The sequence below is a fragment of the Rhagoletis pomonella genome, unplaced genomic scaffold (assembly GCF_013731165.1).
Source record: "Rhagoletis pomonella isolate Grant_MI unplaced genomic scaffold, Rhpom_1.0 Rhpom_scaffold_00012, whole genome shotgun sequence".
NCBI lineage: Eukaryota > Metazoa > Arthropoda > Insecta > Diptera > Tephritidae > Rhagoletis > Rhagoletis pomonella.
In genome coordinates, this window is record NW_023458566.1 from 1,463,753 (window position 1) to 1,484,637 (window position 20,885).

A 20,885-nucleotide genomic window follows, 5' to 3' on the forward strand; every position below is an offset into this window, starting at 1 on the left:
TTGATTTCCCATAGATTTTGTACTTGAAATTACTTCCTTAACTTTAAGGGTAATATTACAATTGAAATGGTTTCACACATTCAAAATTGTATCGATGGCAAACAATTATGTAGGTTAGAGTGCGTTGCAAATTATTACCGGTCCCATTTATGTATGATGGAATTTTGATTAAAAATACAAAATCAGCCTTATCATGAGTTTCATTTTGATCAAACCGGTTTACCTTTCACTTTTCGTTTCCGCGTATTTAGTACGGGCGGATGAAAAAATTTGGGGCGAAACTCAAGGTAAGGCTGAATGACAGCATCTGGCGCGTACAACTCCTTTGCGAATATGGCTCGATTGCCTTGAAGACAGTTGGAATTTTTCGACATTGAATATGAAATATGGCCTCACGAAAACACGATTAACAAAGATTGGCGATTAGCAGTGCAAATCAGAAACCTCAGCACCGCGCCCAAATTAATGAGCAGCTTTGAGTGTATGCGTCGTAAATTCATGCAGGACGACCTCAGGAGGAACAAGAACATCAAGAACGGAAACAATTTTATTTCGTTGGCATTAGTAAGGTTCTAGTGGATAGCACTATGTACAAATATCAAAATGACAAATATCAATATATATGTAGTAACATACATACTTATGATAAAATTTTTATAGTGGCAATACACACATATGTATATTTATTAGAAACGTTGTTAGCTGTAAACTAACTGATAACAATGTGATTGTTATTTTACAAAGATAAAAACGACCAAACTGTGACAATATTTGCTTATCAATTATTGTAAGTATATTAAAATACTGAATGTTTATTATGCAAACAAATATGCGCATGTAATGATTTGTGATATCAACCATCCTTGTAGGAAAATTCTGGTTGAAAATTTTTTGAAATTGGAATTCGCATTGCATTGTTTTGCGGCCGAACGAAGGAAATTCTTTGTGGTATATAAGAAGTGAGCGTGGTCTTTTGTTTCGATTCAAAACATTCTCAACGCTAAAAGTGCTGAGCTTTTTAAAGATTGATAAAACTGTTATATTGCAGGTCAGGAAGGCGTGTATGAAGCCTTCAAGCTTTGTCCGTTCTGAATGCCCTCTATGAGTGCCCTACTCCTGGCACATCTCTCTAACCGGGATTATACCAAAGTGGCATTATGGTGTCTGTTAAACAACTTAATTTCACGCATGACTATTGCGGTGCAAAATGTGTTTGATGTTACTTTTGCCCTCTTGTCCTTGTCTAGATAACGCATTTCATAAAAGTGGTATTCACCAAAGTGAGCAAGTGGCTTGGCAGTCTGGCAAAAGAGCAGATCAGCTCAAGCAACTACTTTTCTCAACGCAAAGTGGGGAAAAACTCAGCGCAACTCCCAAAGGCGTATAGGCTAATTAGCCTCAGTTCCTTTCTAGTAAAGACATTAGGAAAACTTTCGCATAAGGCAGGCAAATCTACTATTACTGCAATACATAACCTAACTCAAGTTATTGAAAAGGCATTGCGGTATAAACAGAAAGCTTTGGGTACATTTCTGGACATATTAGGTGCTTTCGACAATACGTCTTATGAAACAATATCGACAGCTATGATACAGCTGGCCTTCTAACGGATTCGATCATAATCATGTTAAAATCCAGAACTATAATAGCGGAGCTAGGAGACAGTAGGCAAGCAGTAATTGCCACCCGTGGCTGTCCTGAAGGGGGAGTCTTATCGACCCTACTTTGGACACTGGTTGTTGGAAATGGATTCAAGGCATATGGATATGCAGATGGCCTAGTCATCTACATTGTCGGCTGGCATGAGGACACAATTTGTTCCAGATTGCAAGCTGCGCTCAGATTAACAGAAGACTGGAGTGCTTTAAAGGGATTGTCAATAAACCCGCAGAAGTTCACCGTTTTCCCATTTACCAAAAGAAGGAAAGCCAACTTGACTAAACCCACCTTGGCAGGGACAGAAATTGAGTTCTCAGAAGAGGCGAAGTACCTAGGGGTAACTCTGGACAAAAGGCTCAATTGGAACTCACATCTCCTTAACGTTACCAACAAGGCTACAATATCACCCAAACTAACTTATTGGTCTTTCAGTACGGTCGTGAAACCTGTTGTTACATATGCGGCACTGGCCTGGTGGCCAAAAGCGAAGCAAGCAAGTGCGGGTGCCACCTTGAGCAAGCTACACTGCTTGATATGTGTGGCCATCACAGGAGCTATGCGCACCTGTCCAACGGATGCCCTCGGTATAATTACAGGCATTCCTCCTCTATCTATTCTGATAGAAAAGGAGGCCTGCTGGACCGCCCAATGGGTGCCCAATGTAATCAGCATGAAGAGTGGATATCTTTGGGGTCAATTGGAGGTTCTCAAGCCTTTTCTGGATGATCCCGCTATCAAGCTCACAGATATCATGCTACCGAAATTATCTTTTGACAAGCCCTACAAGGTCAGGTTTCCTGAAAGGGACTGCTGTAAAGCGATAATGTCTATGATTGACAAAGGGTCCCAAGTATGGTATACCGATGGATCAAAGATGGAAGACGGGAGTACTGGGGCAGGCGTGCTTGGACCAAGGTTCCAGAAAAGTCTATCAATGGGCTCATACCCAACCAAATTCCAGGCGGAAGTCTTCTCAATCGAAGTCTGTGTTCGAGAATGTCTTCGGAGAAGGACAAATGGGGCCAAAATAAATATAATGTCGGACAGTCAGGCAGCACTTAGAGCCTTAAGCTGCCTTTACATGAGGCGATTTTTGACAGGCGATAATCGCATGCAAAATTTGACTTGCTGTCTACTTTGGAGCAAGCGATTTTTAAATCACTATTTACACGAGCGATTTTTCCAGAGCAATGTTGAATCGCCTGGAAAATCGCCTCATGTAAATCCAGCGTTAGACTCATTTAGAACGACATCAAGGCTTGTGGACAGTTGTAAAACTCTTCTGACTGGAGCTGTGGTGGTTCCCTGGGCTTGAAGGGTTTGAAGGCAACGAAAGGGCTGACTATCTGGCAAAACGTGGAGCCCAAACGCGAGTGCATGGTCCCGAACCTTTCTGTGGTACATCTAGAGGATACACTGCATAATTGCTTAGGAGATTTCTGCCCACTGGCGTAAGTCAAAGGGAATGAGACAATCAAAGAAATTCATAACTTCTTCTAGGAGGAACTCAGAAAGACTTCGTGAACTCAGCCGGGAAGGTCTTAGAACTCTTACAGGCTACCTGACAGAACACTGCAAGTTAAGGTACCACCTGAACAAAATGGGGCTTTCTGTAGAGGCGGACTGCAGGTTCTGTGGGCTGACGGAGGAAACCTCAGAGCATAAGATCAGCGAAAGGTCCAAAGTTTGATTCACTGATGCATCCAAACATGACAATGGGAGTAATGCAGCCTATGTACGTGAACCTAGAACTCATAAAAGGTACCAAACACCACATACGAGTAACCGAATGGCTTCGTGGAAGCGCTGTACGGCATTCCCACGACAGTAACCGGCACAGAACTCTATCTGGTGAAGGACTGCCGCTCCAGCAGATGGCAAAAACTCTAAAGGGTATTTTTATGCCGTTACAATAACAATATATATATATATATATTTTTTTTTTAATTAGGAGATTTAGATTTTTTTTTAATTAGGAGATTTAGAGGTCGCTCAAAGCACTCAAAGTTTTCCATGTATGTTGCATAGAAAAAACAAGTTTTCGTAGAAATGGTATCGAATTCTTTAAAATGAATATTTTTCGTTCGGAAAACTCTGTTTATCTTCAGTAGACTTCCAATAACAATATCCAATTGTTTATTTAACCAATTTTTAATATTAAAGATTTTTTTTATTTTTCCCCCATTGCATTTTCTGAAATTTTCTGGGGGTTTTGGCGACCTATAAATTATAGTAACTATAAAAAAATGTTAATTAAATAATTGGGTATTGTTATTGGAAGAGAAGCAACGTTTTCCGATCGAATTATGTACATATATTGCTTTTCAAGAATTCTTCACCTTTTCTAGGAAAAGTGGTTTTTTCCCCATATAAAATACATGGGAAACTTTGAGCGCTTTGAGCGACTCTCTAAAAATGTTTTGAGTTGATTAGATTTAGATTTTTTTTGGTATATAACAATCCTAGGGGGTGAGAGCATACAAATTCCAACTTTACTTTTTCATACGCATTTTTGCGCCACCTTAATATACATACATACATACATACTCACCAGTCAGCTCATATTGCTCGCTTTAGTACATTCCCTATGCACTGAAGTTGGAGGATATCGCATATATTTTAATGATTTCGATATCTTGAATTTCAATCAGATTTCAACGAACAAACTTTTAGATATTAAAAAGTGCAACCTTACAGACTGTTTCACTTGAAATGTCAAAATTCTGCACATAAACAAAAGCACACATACATAAATACAAATTATAAAATGTCAACGAAATCCAAAAAAAGTGCGATGAAAACACTTAAAGGGGTAATTAAGATTTCGAAGTCGAAATCTCTGATTTCAGTGCAGTGGGAAGGTAATACATATTAGTTTAAACAAAATATTCTAATTCAAAAGGCCCGTCGCTGATATCTTCCCTGCGCCCGTCCCGGCTTTCGACGGCTCTGATTCAAGTTATCGTGTTCACAGACCGGCGGACCGAGATGCATGTTTGTAGGTATCTTTTCATTCCTAATATTTTTACAGAATATGACCTTATCAACTCTTTTACACAAGGGCACTCTGCTAAAAAAGGTGGTCGAACTAACTAAAAAACGCTAACTAGCCAACCCGTTAACTAAAAAGTCGATAATTAATATCGCAATCGGCCGCCGAGCTTTTGAAATAATAGGTTCATTCCTTATCTTTTTGGACTAAAATCTGAAAAGTGTCAAAATGCCAGAGCGTAAGCAAAATGCGGTCACTAAAAGAGAGTAACAGGAAAAGTAAAGGAACGCAAAAAACCAAATTTTTAGTCCAAAGAATGGCAACAACAAAACTAACGTCAAATAACAACAGAAATGTATGTACAAAACACATTCACACAAGCACCAGCACAATAAACACTTGCTATATCAATTATCTTTTGCCTCCTTCCAATTTCAATTCATTTGTTTTACTTTTTAGATTATTCTCACTTTTTGCGTATTCTTTAATTTCCGTTAATTTAAATTCAGTTGAGTTTGACACTTTTCAGGATTTTGCCAGAAAAAATTCTTCTGACTAAATCTGACTACTTCGGACTGATGAGAGTCGCTCTCACTGACTGTTGCTCTCTCATTTTTGCTGTCATTTCCGAGTTAAGGAACGCTTTTTGGACTAAATCTGACTACTTCGGACTTTTTCTGACTATTTCTGGGAGATAAGGAACGCGCATAATATAATGCCGACTGACTCATTTTTACCTAGACGAACACTTCTTACTGTTCTTTGCCATGGCTACCCCCCACATACGGTACGAAATTTTGTTCCCGGCATTTCCAAAATACGCAATGTATGAAAATGAAAAAGCAATAAAGACGGCAACAGCAACAACAACAACAACAACAACAACAACAACATAAACAGGCAGCCAACTACCATGGCAAAAGACAGACGAAAAACGCCAGCTGATTCTCGAATACAAGCGCTCTCTCTTTCATCGTTTTTCTCGCCCCAAAGGTCACCTTGACGCATATGGATGCCGGCATACATAAAATAACAACAACAACAGTAGTAACAGCAATTACAAATAAACATTGCTGACACACCAACCGAAAAAGCCGCCGGTTAATACGAGCACATACATACACACATAGCTAGTAGTTAGGAACAACAACAGCAAACAATACGCAAACTCTGCCACAACCAAGAGCAGCGAAGCAATGTGACGCGACTGCCATCGTTTCTTTTCATGCCTTTTATCCAAAATTTCGTCATACATTGTGCACACTTCCGCCCCTCTGCACAGCTTTTGGACCACATTGCCTTGCATTTCGCCAGCTCTACTCACTACTCGTCAGCGATGCGTGCGTGCCTGGGTTGTCGTCGCCGCCGCTGCTGTTGTGTGTTGTGGGGCCATTGCGATTGTTGGGCCCCCCTCCGACGTTACCACCAACAACGCTAGCAGCCGCACTCCAATAGTCTGCTGTCGTGTCATAGCCATTGATTGAATGCAGTACGGGAGGCAGCGTACAGTGGTTCAAAACTGGAATTTACTGTTCATATTTCACTAGCGCCTTCAATTTTCAACCGCTTTGATTAATAATTTTTTTTTTATATGAAAGCTTATAAAATTAGCAAGAGATGAATTGAGTCCATTTTTAAATTTTATTTGTTTACATATATTAAATTTGTTAGAGCAAAGTGCAGAAAAAGGAGCAGTTTTGAAGAAAATCGATTCTCCCTTTCCAGTTAATAAATGTTACATAATGAAAACTTGTTGAAAACAAATGTAGCCCACTGGGAAAATAGGTAAGCACCTTACGAGGTAAGCCATGTTTTCTTTCAGTTTTTAGTACCAAAATTGTCGTCATGGCCAATGTCATCTACTAGTAAAGCACAAAATGAACACCTACAACGACACATTACGTTGTCAGTTGCAAAGTAACGTGCAGCCGAAGTTATCTCCAAGCGCCGAACTACTCCGAGCGACTTCTCTGCATTACACGTAACTTACTTTGTAAAGCGGCTCAGAAGTATGTCTGATACCAAATGTACATTCTAAATTCCTACTTACATAAGGCGGCCATGCCTTTGTAAAAGTAAGGGACGTTCGGCAGGGAAATGGTAATGGCTGCCAGGTGAAGAGTAAGTTGCTAATAAGGTATTATTACGTGCTCCTAATTCCCACTGGGAGGTTTCTCGCAAAACGTAAAAAAAAATCACAAGAAAAATTTTATATACATAAGTATTATAAAAAAAAAATAAAAAAATTTCACCAAAATTAACTTTTTTTTTTGAGTTTTTATAAAAATTTTGGTATACATTTGAGTGCATGTTGCAAGTGGCTAAGAGTTCGTTTTGATTTTTAATGATTTTTTTCCGCTAAGTTTTCGTGCACGTCTGCATGCTAAATGGGAACTAAAAGCGTTCTCTTTGTTTCGTGAGGTTTAAATTCTTATAACATATGTATATATTTTATTAAAAATCGACACTCTTAGCCACTTGCAACTTGACATGGTTATACTAAAATTTAATGATCTGGAATTATGCATTGCCAACATTTTTCTAAAAAATTAAAAGAAAAATTTTAATTTTGGTGAACATTTTTTCATAACATTTTAATTTTTTTTTGTTAATTTTTATTCGGTTTTCGGGTAGCCCCAAAATTGTTTTCAACTAGTTTTATTATGTAACATATCGAGCCCTAACCGCTAAAATAACGTAAACGACATTTTTTTTAATTTAGTTTTTTTTTGATTCTATGTATTTATGCATCAAAAAGAAAATTTTGAAAAAATTTCACTTCCGTTATTTTGGCGGTTAGGGCTCGATATATTAACTGGAACAGGGAAATCGATGTTCTTCACAATTGCTACTTTTTTTGCACTTTCGTCTAAATAATTTAATATAAACAAATAACTCAAGCTCAAGCTTTCATTACAAAAAAATACTACCAAATTTATTAAAAAATAATGAACAGCAAGTGCCACTTTTGAACCACTGTGCGGCGGCAGCAGCAGAGCGTTTTAAAAGCAGAATATTGCGCTCGTCGTCAAGTAGTTGTGTATCGGAGCGAAATCCAGTCAAAGTCAAACAGTCCGACGCTGTCGCCGTGAGCAGACGTTTAACGCGCCTTTAGTTCCCGCCAAGTGTATTTTTTTCAGTGTTTAAAAGCCGCTTTTGACTAAAAGTTAGTTAGTTCCTTTAGAAGTTTCATTGAGCAAATTACCAAAAAAAAAGAAAAAAAAGTCAGCGTAAACAAAAAAGTAAGCAAATATAATAAGTTCAATTGAATAAAAAAAATAAAAATAAATTTAATAGAAATTATTGTGCGACCTCAACTGTAAATGGAATTTATTGTTTAGGGATTGTATTGCTAATACTAGTATCTAGCAGATACACAATGTGAATAATTACATATCTTGATTTTTTCGATTTTGTTATTTCACATTTTGAGCGTATATAAGTAAATACATGTATGTATGTATGTATGTACTATATTATACGTGTAAGTTTGCACATGCTGCGGGCTTAATTACGCCACTGAAGAAAAAGTGTTTTTTGCAATTTCTATGAAAGTGGTGACTTCATGCACGTAGCCCGCTTTATTGCGAAATTCAATGATTTAATAGTGGTTTTTTGTTTAAGTGCTAATTTTTAAACAATTTGTTGTAAAATTATTTATTTTTTACTTATTATTTATTTATTTTGTCACCAGCAGTTTTAGATGATGGGTGGTAGACTACTGTTAAGATTAAAGTAAAATTTCAAAGTTTTCAGTTTTTTTTTTTTAATACGAATCCATACGCACAAATACATATGTATGTATGTATGTACTACTGCATATAGCCGTGCATATACACTGCTGGAAAAAAGTTTTGGCACAAAGAATTTTTCAAAAAGTTTGCAAAAGATTTTATTTTAATTTTACGGCTTAACTTTTATAAAAATGTTTTATTCTACAATAAAAACGTAGAAATAAATTTTCTAAACTTCGTGCAAACTAAGCAAAATTCCATTAATTTCCATGCAAATTTGCAACTTTCTAAACAGTTTTTTTAACAAATTTTGACATATTTAAATTTTTCAACAAATTTTATTGACCTTGAGGCCGTTTTTTATGAAATTTTTTGTGGAAAAAACAACCATAATTTACATTTTTGGTAGAAGTTATAGCTTCTACTTCGGAGATCACCACATGTCCTCATCTGACTTCTTTACTGGGATTAGATACAGTGACCCCAGCGTCCAAAACCAGTAGTCTAACCGCTGAGTTAAGTTCGCCATGTAAACTGTTGTTGCTTTTTCAACTTTTTTCATGTGTAAAAAATTTTCATAAAAGACGACCTCAAGCTCAATAAAAATTGTTGAATATAATTGTTTTAAGGCCATAAATAACAAAAACAAATAATTAAATTTTAGTAAAATAATGTGCAAGTTTGATGTTGCTAAAAAATCGAGAGGATTTTTGGCAATGTTTTTTGCTGACGGTGTATGCAAGTCTCTGCCAATTCCTGAGTTTTGCAAAAAGTTTAGATTTTTTTTTTGATTTTTGTTGGCTTTATAAAAAATAATTGGAAAAATATACAATTTTGCAGACATTGTAAAACATTTTCTTCTTGAATACATTAATGCAATGTTCAGTCCCTTTTATTTCAGTATGCGCAACCATGAAGAAATACCAATTTTTAGTGAAGTTGTGCCAATTTGATACTTTTAGCTCCTATGGTTCAGAAATAAAAGAGACTGATGCTTTGAATTGATGCGTTTCTGTGCCAATAATTTTTTCCGGCAGTGTATGTATGTATGATTGTGGAATAGCTTTTCCCTGCAGCAAAGGAATTTTCCTAGGCCAATGTCACCTTTGGGCCACTGCGTATGGCTCACAGCTGCAAATGTGCATGCGTCTGAGATACATAGAAATATATGTATACACACATAAATATGTAAGTTTATATGAATATACCTACATACATATGTAGGTATACATATATTTATTCTGCCGACCCACAGTGGTCTCGGATTGGCAATGTTTTACGCGAAAAAGGCATATTTTAAAATTGTGATAAGTTAACCGGAATACAGCCATTCTTACTCAGAAATGTCAAGCGAACTCAAAACTGATTAGTATTTTTCATAATAATATCTGTTGAGCATGCCGTTGAATCCATTTCATTCAACGAATTCGATCGTGGCATGTTCTAACTGTTATGAGTTGAGAGCTTTCTTAACAGTTTTTGTATTGAAAGTACAAATTATAATATTAATTGCTGGTTTGGAGTTACTTCTTAAACATGGAAAATTATGATTTCATATGAAATATGACATAGTAAAAATTTGTTGCTAAATTATAAATACCTTAATAAATAGTAAGTAAGTAATAGTAGTAAGTAAAATTTGTGACTAGCGTGTCTAAACCCTTACCAGTAGCATCTTAGAAAATATTTGCTTGTTTTTGGAAAAATTAACAGTTTATTTGCCAGCTGAACCATGTCTAAAAACCTAATCAGTGGCGTTTTTTATAAAGATTGCCTTATTTTTAGCAAAATTCATAGTCAAGTTGAAAACTGTCAACTGTCAAACTTTTTATTTGACATAAAATTCCTGACTAACGTGCTTAAAAACCAAATAAGTTTTTTTTTCAAAAATATTTTCTTAATTTTAGAGAAATTAGCAGTTGATTTGACAGCTGTCAACTGTTAAACTAAAAATTGTATGGCATATTCGGATGTAGCATAACAAAAATACTACGTTACTTACGTTTTATTATAATCGTAACAGCCCTTTTAATTTTTCGCGTAAAAAATATCTTCTCCGACCACTGTGCGATAAAAAAATCTCTAAACTAAAATAAATATTGGCGCCCACATTTTTGTTAAGTATTTGACCGAATTTCGCCAACGGTGGCGCGCGTCTTGATGTAGTTTTAGGCCGCCTACGAACGGCAAATGGATTTATGAGAAACTTTTTCATGTGTCGCATTGTAAATTAGCGGTTGAAACTTGTCCTCTAATTCTAAGGATTATTTTATAAACAAAAGCTTATGATATGATATGATTATTAGTCAGTTAAATAATTTCAAAGATCCTTTGTATACCCAAAGAGAGTCCTTAGCCTTGACTATCCAGAATATCTGGCTTCTCTAATATATGTTAAAGTAGCCTTGGTAGGCGAATTCCTTATTTTAATGGGTTCTACTGTAGATACTTTTTAATTTTTAAAATTAATTTTTAAAATTAGTCACAAAGAAATCTCTGCCTTTTCGAGACAGAGTCGTCATTCTGACTTTGCAGTCACAGCCGTTCGAATGCGACAGGTTTGATGTCCAGATGGTAGCTATTAGAATCTGGTAATAGTTCTATTAAATATAACCACATCCTTCTCATCAAAAGGATGTCCAAAGAGCTTGGCTTGTCTAAGACCACATACCGTTGCTAAGCGCGGCTATCCACTGGTAATCTTTTTCGTGTCAATTTTCACAGTGCTGCTTGGATTTTATTATACTGTTCGAAGGAATCAAAAAATATAAGTAACAACAGGTCCTTTATCCTTTTCGCAAGGTTTGGTTTAGATTACGAATACTTCAGCCGGTAACACCGTGACCCATTTGCCTATTTGAATTGCAAGTGTGTACCCATGTCCGTAATGATTTTGTACATAATTCAATATTTTCTCTTTTAGTATTAGACCACTTGTAGGCATGGTTGTACGAAAATACTCATAACTTAGAGCAGCAATATTAGTCTAGAAGGTTCTAATTCAAGGTTTAAATTACGTAGATGGCAGCCCCTAAGAAAGGGGGCATATTTAGACGGATATTATAAACAGAGATTTCTGATACCATGTAACATTGTTGTTGAGGGTAAATGAGAGGAAACACAAGGGAAGAGGATAATTAAACGGTGACGAAATCCAGGCAAGAGATCGCGAGAGGATCGCGGTAGGAGTACAGAAACTCTTACGAATGACTAATTTCCATCTCGAAATAGCAAACTCACCAATTGTATTTAAGTAAAAGGTACCTTAATCTCATCCTTGCAATGGCAGGGTAGCAAATCTTCTCCTCAGCTGAGATGATTATACCCCACCAGCGTCAAGGCAACCGCGACAGCGAAGAATTAAGCAACCCAGTAGGGCAAATAGTTCTACTCGCTGCGAAAAAAAATTAGGGAATAAGAAATATCTAAGCTGCTACTTTTTCTGAAGCACCTGAGATAAATAAGCCGCCGAAAAGTTTTTAGAACAATTACAACAATACTCGTTCCATAAATTATCCGCACAGCCTGATTATTTCATATCTAAAAAACTTTATTATATGAATTATGGCGCAATAAATAGGTGAAATAATAAAACAGATTTCTCGCTTTATTTTCTGCGATTCGGCTGCCTTAAGCTGCCTTTACATGAGGCGATTTTCCAGGCGATTCAACATTGCTCTGGACAAATCGCTCGTGTAAATAGTTATTGAAAAATCGCTTGCTTCAAAGTAGACAGCAAGTCAACTTTTACATGCGATTATCGCCTGTCAAAAAATCTCCTCATGTAAAGGCAGCTAAATAGTAAGATTTTATAGGCAAATTGTCAAATAAGGCAGTGTCAAAATCTTTCTTCTCACTCGAATTACTTCACCTGCTATAATTCCTCCATGTATGTATATGAATTACTTTCGAGAATTCGTGTTGATTTAAGACATGAACTTCATCTTCCCTGTCAATGAACTTTGAGCGGGTAGCATTAATTTACAAGTTCAGCTTCACCACAAAACCAAAACCAAAAAAAAAAAGAGAAACGTAAACACTAGCGCTGTTGCATTTACTACAAAGTGCATTCACCTTTTGGCGCTGATGCAGCATATAAAATGCGATTCTTCCATTTCTTGTAAAAATTTACGCTTGCCAAATTACACATATATGTATGTATGTATGTACATATGTATCTACTCGCATTTACATACATTTATAGCATTTTCCGCTTTTATCTCCCTGCCTATCTTTGTCTAGGGGACGGCAAACTCACTTACACTTTCGGTGAAGACATGCGCAGACCAAACATTGTCGTTTACACTCACCAAAAAAAAAAATAAAAATTAAAGAGAGTACAGAGCTAACAGCTGATTTGGATGAGGGCAGGGAAAGCAAAGTTTGAGAGACGGTGGTAGGTGGCAGTTGGCAGTGGCAAGCCACACAATTTATTTATATTAGGGACGTTCTTATTATTTAAGGCCAGTTTGCAGCTCTCAAGAAAACTGTGAAGAAGAAAATTGCAATTATTTCGTGTGTGTGTCCAAGGAATCTTGACATCTGATTCTTCACAGCCTGTTGCCTCACTATTTCCTCAAAAAATAATGGAACGGGCATATATTTCGGTTGCAAATATGGTTTGCCTTGTGCTCTTTTTCTATAAAAAAATCTTTAGAAAACCGTAGTAGAAAGCGTAGCAATTTTCTTAAGAACAGCGTACTGCCTCAAGAAAATTTTACACAAGGAAATTTCTTAGCCATTTCTTGTACGTCATTTTATATGGAGGTTGAGCTTTTCTTGTGTGCTGCATACGGCCTTTACCGGCCAAATAAGATATGTTCAGAGACGAGTGTACGTTTGACTTTAAAGAGCAGATAATTTTTTAATTTTAGTTGCCACTAATCAATCACATTTACTCGCATAGTCTCTCACATTTTTGTTAAGTGTAGGCCGAGCTTCTACTCGAGTATTGAGGTGTGTGTCTTGATGTTATTACAAAAATGGAGGGGCCTACAGTTCTACGCCGACTTCAGAATGCAAATAACTTTTTGAGAAGCCTTTTCATGACAGAAGTACTTTCCGAGGTTCGCCATTGCCTCGCAAGGAAAAAAAAAAAATTTAATGTTGGGCGGACCTGTAATGGAATCTGTGTCCTACCGGGTGGAAGTACACAACCCTAATAACTCGGTTAGGCAGATCGACTTATTGTCGACTTTTCATGTTTCAGATGTTCTGTGATTTTTTGCTTTGTACGTATATTTACACTGAGAAAAAGATCAACCATTTCTTTTTTATTATTACCAAATTAAAACTTAAAAAGGAATCCAAGTTATTTTTGTTTAATATTAACAATGCCATGGTTGATATTTTCAACAATGATTTGGTAGTATTAACCACACTTTTGTTTACATTAAACCAATTTTTGGTTGCCCATTTTTTGTTTAAATGTTCTGCACTTCACAGATGCTTTTTCATAATGCAGAGATAATAAAAGAAATGTTTGTTACCATTTTAACACGTTGTCTCTGACGGGATTTGAACCCACATCATCAAATGATGAACTTAAATAAATTTCCTTCGTCATTTGATCATGGTCTGTACTTCACAGGTGCTTCTTCATATCTAAGAAAAATAAAAAGCAAAAAAAGTCGTCATACAAATGTGCTTTCAAATGTTCAACTTGAATCACATATCTTACGATCGGTATATTTACCATGAAAAAATCAAACAATAACTTGGTTGTAATAACTATTGTACTTTTGGCTCAGTGTATGTATCTTTTTGCATTCAATTTAGGATTAACCCAATATGGCATATGTATATGTATGTATTTGGGAATATGTTTTTTGTGATGACGGAAAATACCACCAGTTTCCTGTTTGGATTTCAGCTACGCGTCCCTGTTTTCAGCTTGTTTTTGACTTTGAAAATACACGCTGAAGGACACAGTTTTTTTTTGTTGATAGAAGGCCATTGCCTCCTTGTTCGCTCAGTAAGGAATTTTTATATGTGAATATGTATTTAAGTGTGGTACTTATAAGTAAGAGAATAAGTTGTTTATGAGGGTACACGCGTGTACGAAGTCAGTTATATACAAATTTACATACATACATACATACAGCATATGAGGGTATGAGGACAGGAGAGCCAGAGTAGCAGTTCAAGTTTTTGCTAAAAAGGAGCGCTGCCTTAAATGCGTAACTACGTATGTATTTATATAGGTGTTGCTTCTTACCTACATAAATAAGTATGCAGATCCTGTTCAGCTTTTCAGCTTTCTCATGACTTGGAAGACACAATGTCATACAAAGAATTTCTTAGACCAGTCGTATAAAAATCGTTAATTAATTATATTGTCTCACAATGTTTTTTAGATAGGGTACTTTGGTTTTCATGGCTTCGTATGCGCATACATATATACCGGCATGTATGAGATATTCTTTTTTAAGTCGGATGGATTTCATAAAAAATAGGTTATTTCAAAAAAATGTTGTCCAATATGAAAAATAATGCATCATATAAGGATGTACATAACTACATAATAATATCGAAATATATTATCGGGATAAACTCCGAGACTAACTATCCGATTTGCTTGAAATTTGGTGCGTAGGCAGCTTATTCCCTTGATCATGTTATAGGATACCTTTTTTCCTGTAAATGGAATCTATTTGGCAAAAAAGGTGTTTTGACGCTCCACAAAGCATGCGGGTATTGGCTATTTACCTATACTTATTATCTTTACTAATTATATAAAGAGAGACAATTCTTAGTGAATGCCTGCAAATACAATTGTAAGACATTTAAATTATTTAGTCTGAAATGAGTCAATGGATATTGGATTACTGTGCACCAATAATACTCCCCTATTTTTAAATTGCCAACTATACTATATAGATTAGGACAAATTCACTATCGAACCGGATCAATGTTGCCGCAAGAACTTCTTCACGGACATAACGCTTCCGTTAGGGGCTATCTAAGACTGCAATGGAGGATATGCCTTCTGATGACCACGGAACCAAACGTGAACGTGACAAGTTTCAATAAAAATAATAGTTTTTTTTTTTGTATTTTTTCCTCAAAGTGTGAATTTTCTATTTGCACTTGCCAATGGCTACTAGCTAACTGTGCATATTTCATTATCGCAATTAGCGATAAGAATTCCGTTAAAACTAAAACTTGCAATTAAAAGTAATTAAGCTGATTAAGGCGCACTAAAGTGAACTGATATATGAAATGTTATCAATAGACGATGCAGCAACAAAGTGGCTAAGTTGCAAAGCTGTTTTGGCGCTAAAAATGCGTTAAAAATTTTGTTATTTTTTTGCAGTGACTAATGGAATTGATAGTTATCAGTTGTTTAACCAATTACCCGATGAACGATTTTTTTCGTATGTACCTGTAGTATGTGTAGATAGTAGGTACATAAAACGAAATCAAATATTTACATGCGCCATGAGCTTGAAAAACACGCACATACATACATATGTACATATGCATTTTGCATTTCCCCGTTTTCTAAGTAGGTACTTGAAAATTGCAGCTAGTAGCGGCAATGCTGTCAGTATCAGAACAAAAAAAAAAAACAACCTTTCTCTCTGGCATAGTAAATATTTTACTAATAAAATCGAATATTCAAGTACTGCTGATAATAGTGATAAGATTAAGCAGCTTGCAATATGTTACAAAAAAGTATGTAAATAAACAGCACATGTTCGTTAGAAAGAGTAACTCGTAAATATTCACTACATTTTCATTTGTGCATATAGGCGAAATTTTGAATTTTTAAATTCTTTCCAGTCTCGGCGGATGTAATAAATAAAGTACATATATTCTTATCAAAACATTCCGCAACGGTTTATAGCATTTAGGTAGCTAAAAATATTTACGCACGTGAATTTGTAACTATGTATAAACTAACAATTGCGAGAGTCATCGAACTTTTATGGCCCAAATCGTTGTGAGTCAAAGCGATAAATGTATGTACATGCGAAGAACTTTTCATTGAGGTAACTTTTTTTAATGCCTGAATTATAAAAGCAGCCAAGAAGAAGGCTAAATAGCCGGCACCGAAGTAAACATCTGCGATATTAGTAAAAAACCGCCAACCCTGCTGACGTGAAGAAGCTCGGGAATCAGGACAAAGGGATGTACAGACATTCTTGTATAACCTCTACTGAATTCCTTGAACTTGATGAGTTTGCCACTAAGGAACGCATAGCTAAAGGCTATGTCTAAAAAGATATCAACAATTGTTAATTTTGTCTTAACCTAGACTAAAACCTGCTGAAAAGGGTACGGAGGTACACAAATAGCTTAACTTTCTTTATCTTAGCTAGACGTTGAAAAGGCTTTAGGGCAGTTTTCTCAAATAGGTTTTAACATTTATCTGCCCTTTAAACACAAATTTTGTTCTGAAAAAAAATGCGCTTGAACGGCAGATAAATTCGAAACCCTACTTGTGGAATTACACTGAGTAAGCCAAAAATCAGAATAGGCTAGTTAGTTTGCCATATCCATAAGAAAAGAATCCAGCTTTGATTGCTGCTTTAAGTGTGTAGGGGAATGGAAAGCAGGACTAGTGAAAAGGTCAGTAAGGGTCATTATGCAGCTGAAAACTAGCTAAATTCTAAATCAAAGAATCTTTTGTTTATTTCCTTAATTCAATTAACTCGAATTGTCCCAGATTATTATTTTTAGATAGAAAAACACATGCAAAATCTACTTTCCTTTGACAGGAAAGTATTTAAAAAAAAAAAGAACGGAAATGAATCTGGCTTCAACCGTAGCTCACGGATAAATGTCAAGACTGAATTTATTTTCAAGATTTTGTCTTAATTATTATTTCTCTCACTAGAATTGTTTACATAAAAGCTAATTTCACAACGACGCCTTGGCGTTGCATCAACCAACGAAGCAAAATTAATAGTTTACATTAAGAACGGAAATTGCATATTGGCTTACATTGAATTCATTGCCATTCGATTTATGGATTTTCGGAATGAGATTTTTGTTTATAAGTGTCATAGTAACACTTGTGTGGTCTGCAGTTAACATAAGTGGAATTTTTTATAAAATTTGGAATTGAAATTAAGAACGTAAATGGCATATTAAGTTACATTGAATTTGTTGCGATATGCTTTATGTAATTTGTGTTTACAATTGCTCTTATCTATACCACTGTGTGTGGTCTGCCGTTAACTTGCATACTTAGAGGTACATCCTAATTTTGTACGAAATTCAAAATGCAGCCCTCTTTACGGTATCGTAAGCGGGTTCTAGGAAGTGGGGGAAGGGTCTTATTAATTTTTTTGTTTGTTATTTTCGGTTTCAGCGGCCCAAAAAACATAAGAATACACATCTATCTTAACTTTGCCTGGAAAATTAAATTTTCATCCCCCGAGGTGGTTGTAGGGGGGTGGTAACGGGAATATGGTAAATCGAAATAATTTTTTTGGTTATATTTGTTTTCAGCGTCGCCAAAAACCTAGAAATAATGGGATCTACCCTCGGCTCACAACATTTTTTGTTTGTGCGCCTGTATAATTATCATACGACTCTTCACGGATTCTCCACCTAAAGGTGTCTAAGACCTATTTTCTGCTGTTTGGCATGTTTCCAAATATTAACACCTTATGGCGATTTCGTTTCTACAAAAAATGTTGCCTTCTCATCGCCCTCTTCGTAGTGTTTCTGCGTAGAGGGCAAAGAAAGGTTCCATTTTTCGGTAGAAACGAAATCGGCATTAGACATTCTGAACCACTTTCCCTAAGAAAATTTTCCAAAAAAAAAAAAAAAACAACCAGATAAAAGTTAGAAACCATAAGATAGGGTATAACACCTGAAAAGTTTCCCTTTGGAGGCAAAATCAACAAAAAAAATGTATGAAGGCGTTAATAACACTTAAAAACTAAGGATGCAGTTCGATTTCCCATACCAATCTGAAAATGAGTAAAACCTTTCTTTTCTTCCGGCATGGATGCTCATACTGGCGCAGCTTATAGAATTAGAGAATTCATAAGCCGCAATAAGTTGGCGGAATTTGGTTACTACTCCTCTGGATATTGTACGAACATACCTATATTTCTTAAAGCCTTCGCAAATAACCAATACAGATATTTAAAGTGGCTTTGGTTGGGCTCATCGAAAATCGGGCATCAAAGTTTTTATCACATACGAACATATGTACATACATACATACATACATATGTATTAATTTTTATAAAAACTATAAATAAGAAAATGATGGCATTCATTTTACTTGCCTGCTTAATCCATTAAAATAATTAAAGTTTTTTGAATTAATTTCAACTTTTTACTAAACATTTGCCAATCCAAACGAAAAACACGGACAATAATTTGTTCGAGTCACTGTATGTTTTTCATCTATTCTTAATTAGTAGTACACACTTGTTTGAGCTCATCATGGCCACACCAACGAATAATCATTTTTATCATACATATTTTTAATCATCGACCATCCGCTTCGTTGAGCTAAATAATAATGAAGAAAATTGTTTAAGTGCCTTTTATTTTGGTTTTTAGTGGCATGATTTACTATTATATTATATGTATGTATGTATACTAATACAAGTATTTATATTGGAAATTTTTGGCAAATTCTTCCAAAATTGCGTGCATATGCAAAAATTGAATTGACCTTCATGAAGGTTACTTCTACCTATAACACAAAAACACACATATCTGCATACTTTTAAGATATATATGACTTATACATACATACATATGTATATCAAGACAAAACTACATACTTTGGTACTGAGTAGGTCAGATATAATACATACATACATACATATTTATTTTTCCGTCTGTGAATATACCGAAATTAAAATAAATGGCACGTGCCTGCGTGGTACGAAACAGCTACTCTACATGAAATGCCATGTGACAAAGGCACCCCCACGCCAATCACATGAGTGACAGTGATGTGTGTGTGTGTGTGGAAAATTAAGATTGCGGCACATGCCTTTTTCTTGTTTGTTGTTCCCTTACTGAATACCGTACATCTCTGATCGAGATAGCCCAGGTTTAAAAAAAAATCAAATTAATATGCGCCCTGGGATACCAGGATATTAAAGAGGAATTGTTGTGATTTCTCGAGCACATCGCAATAAGAAAGAACACTGTAGTTAGTTATATCAATGGCTTCATTTGAATGACATTCAAGAGATCACACGACTCAAGTACTCAAGCATGAAAGATACTGTCCTGGCGCTGCCAACGTGAAATCTACCTAGCACCTGAACTGGTTACCTAGGACAATATTTTCATGCCAGGGCCTGTTTTGGCACTTTCGAGAAAATTTTAGTTACGGAAATCTAGCCAGGATCTAGACGGAATTGGGGCTTTATCTAGAGAACTTCCGGCGGCGTATATACCTATTGGAGTAGCAATTTTGTACTTACCTTCGGGTAGGGATGAAAAACCAAGATTGGATTTCCAAGAACCCGGAAATAAATATGTACATATTTATATTAGGGTGGTCCAAAAAGAGTAAAGTCGGAATTTTACCCCCTAGGATTGTTCTATATCGAAAAAAGTGTACCCCTATTTTTATACCCGAGCGCACTTGTGCACAAGGGTATTATAACTTTGTTCACATAACGGTTGTTTGTAACAGGCAAAACGAATCGAGATAGATATAGACAAATGTATACATAAATGATCAGGATGAAAAGAGAAATCGATTAAGCGGTGACTGTCTGTCCGTCCGTCCGTCCGTCTGTCCGTCTGTGCACACGATAACTCGAGTAAAAATTAAGGTATCTTAACGAAACTTGGTACGTGTACTTCTTTCGAGCGTAGGACGGATGGTATTGAAAATGGGCAAAATCGGACAATAACCACGCCTACCTCCCATATAACGGTAATTTTCAGAAATACGAAAACTGCGATATTTTAGTAACTACTGAAGATTATTAACTCAAAATTGATGTTTACAATAATTTTTAGAGGAAAAATAAGAATGTTATAAATTTTTGGAAAATGGGCGTAGCCACGCCCACTTATGGTTATATGTGTATATCTTGGTAACCGCTGCACCAATTTCTTCCAAACTTGGCACAGTTGTTGGCCTTGGTACAGGATACCAAATGGCCGAAAAGTTTTAAAATCGGACAATAACCACGCCCACATCTCATATAACGGTAATTTGGAGAAATACGAAATCTTCGATAAATCAGTAAATATTAAAGCCAATTTATTCAAAATTGATGCTTGCAACAACTCCTTACCAGGAAATACGTCTATAATAAAATTTTGAAACCGCCCACTTATGATCACATATATGTATCTCGGCAACCGTTCTACCAATTTGTACCAAACTCGGTATTTTTATTGTGCTTGTTACATAAAAGCAAAACGATGAAAATTATTGAAATCGGACTAAAATTATGGCTTTTCATATAACGGTAAATTTTAGAAATGCTTTAAACGTCAATATTTTGAAACTTAAGGACGCTAATTTACTCAAAATTGATACACCCCGGCTTACC

General features: G+C 35.8%; 1 protein-coding gene across 3 annotated transcripts in view; it reads left to right on the forward strand.

Annotated features, from left to right (window-relative positions):
* The window catches only part of LOC118747662 (L-lactate dehydrogenase), a 39,495-nt gene that overhangs the window by 16,392 nt on the left and 2,218 nt on the right, over nt 1–20,885 (forward strand). Inside the window, exons 1-2 of one of the 3 annotated variants that reach the window (XM_036481722.1) lie at nt 7,618–7,893; nt 8,795–8,796. The exons of 1 other annotated variant lie outside the window; for it this stretch is intronic. The gene's annotated coding sequence lies outside the window, so the exon portion shown is untranslated. Of the gene's footprint in view, nt 1–7,617; nt 7,894–8,794; nt 8,797–20,885 lie in introns of those variants that run through there. One more of the 3 variants, XM_036481721.1, reaches the window with a different exon arrangement.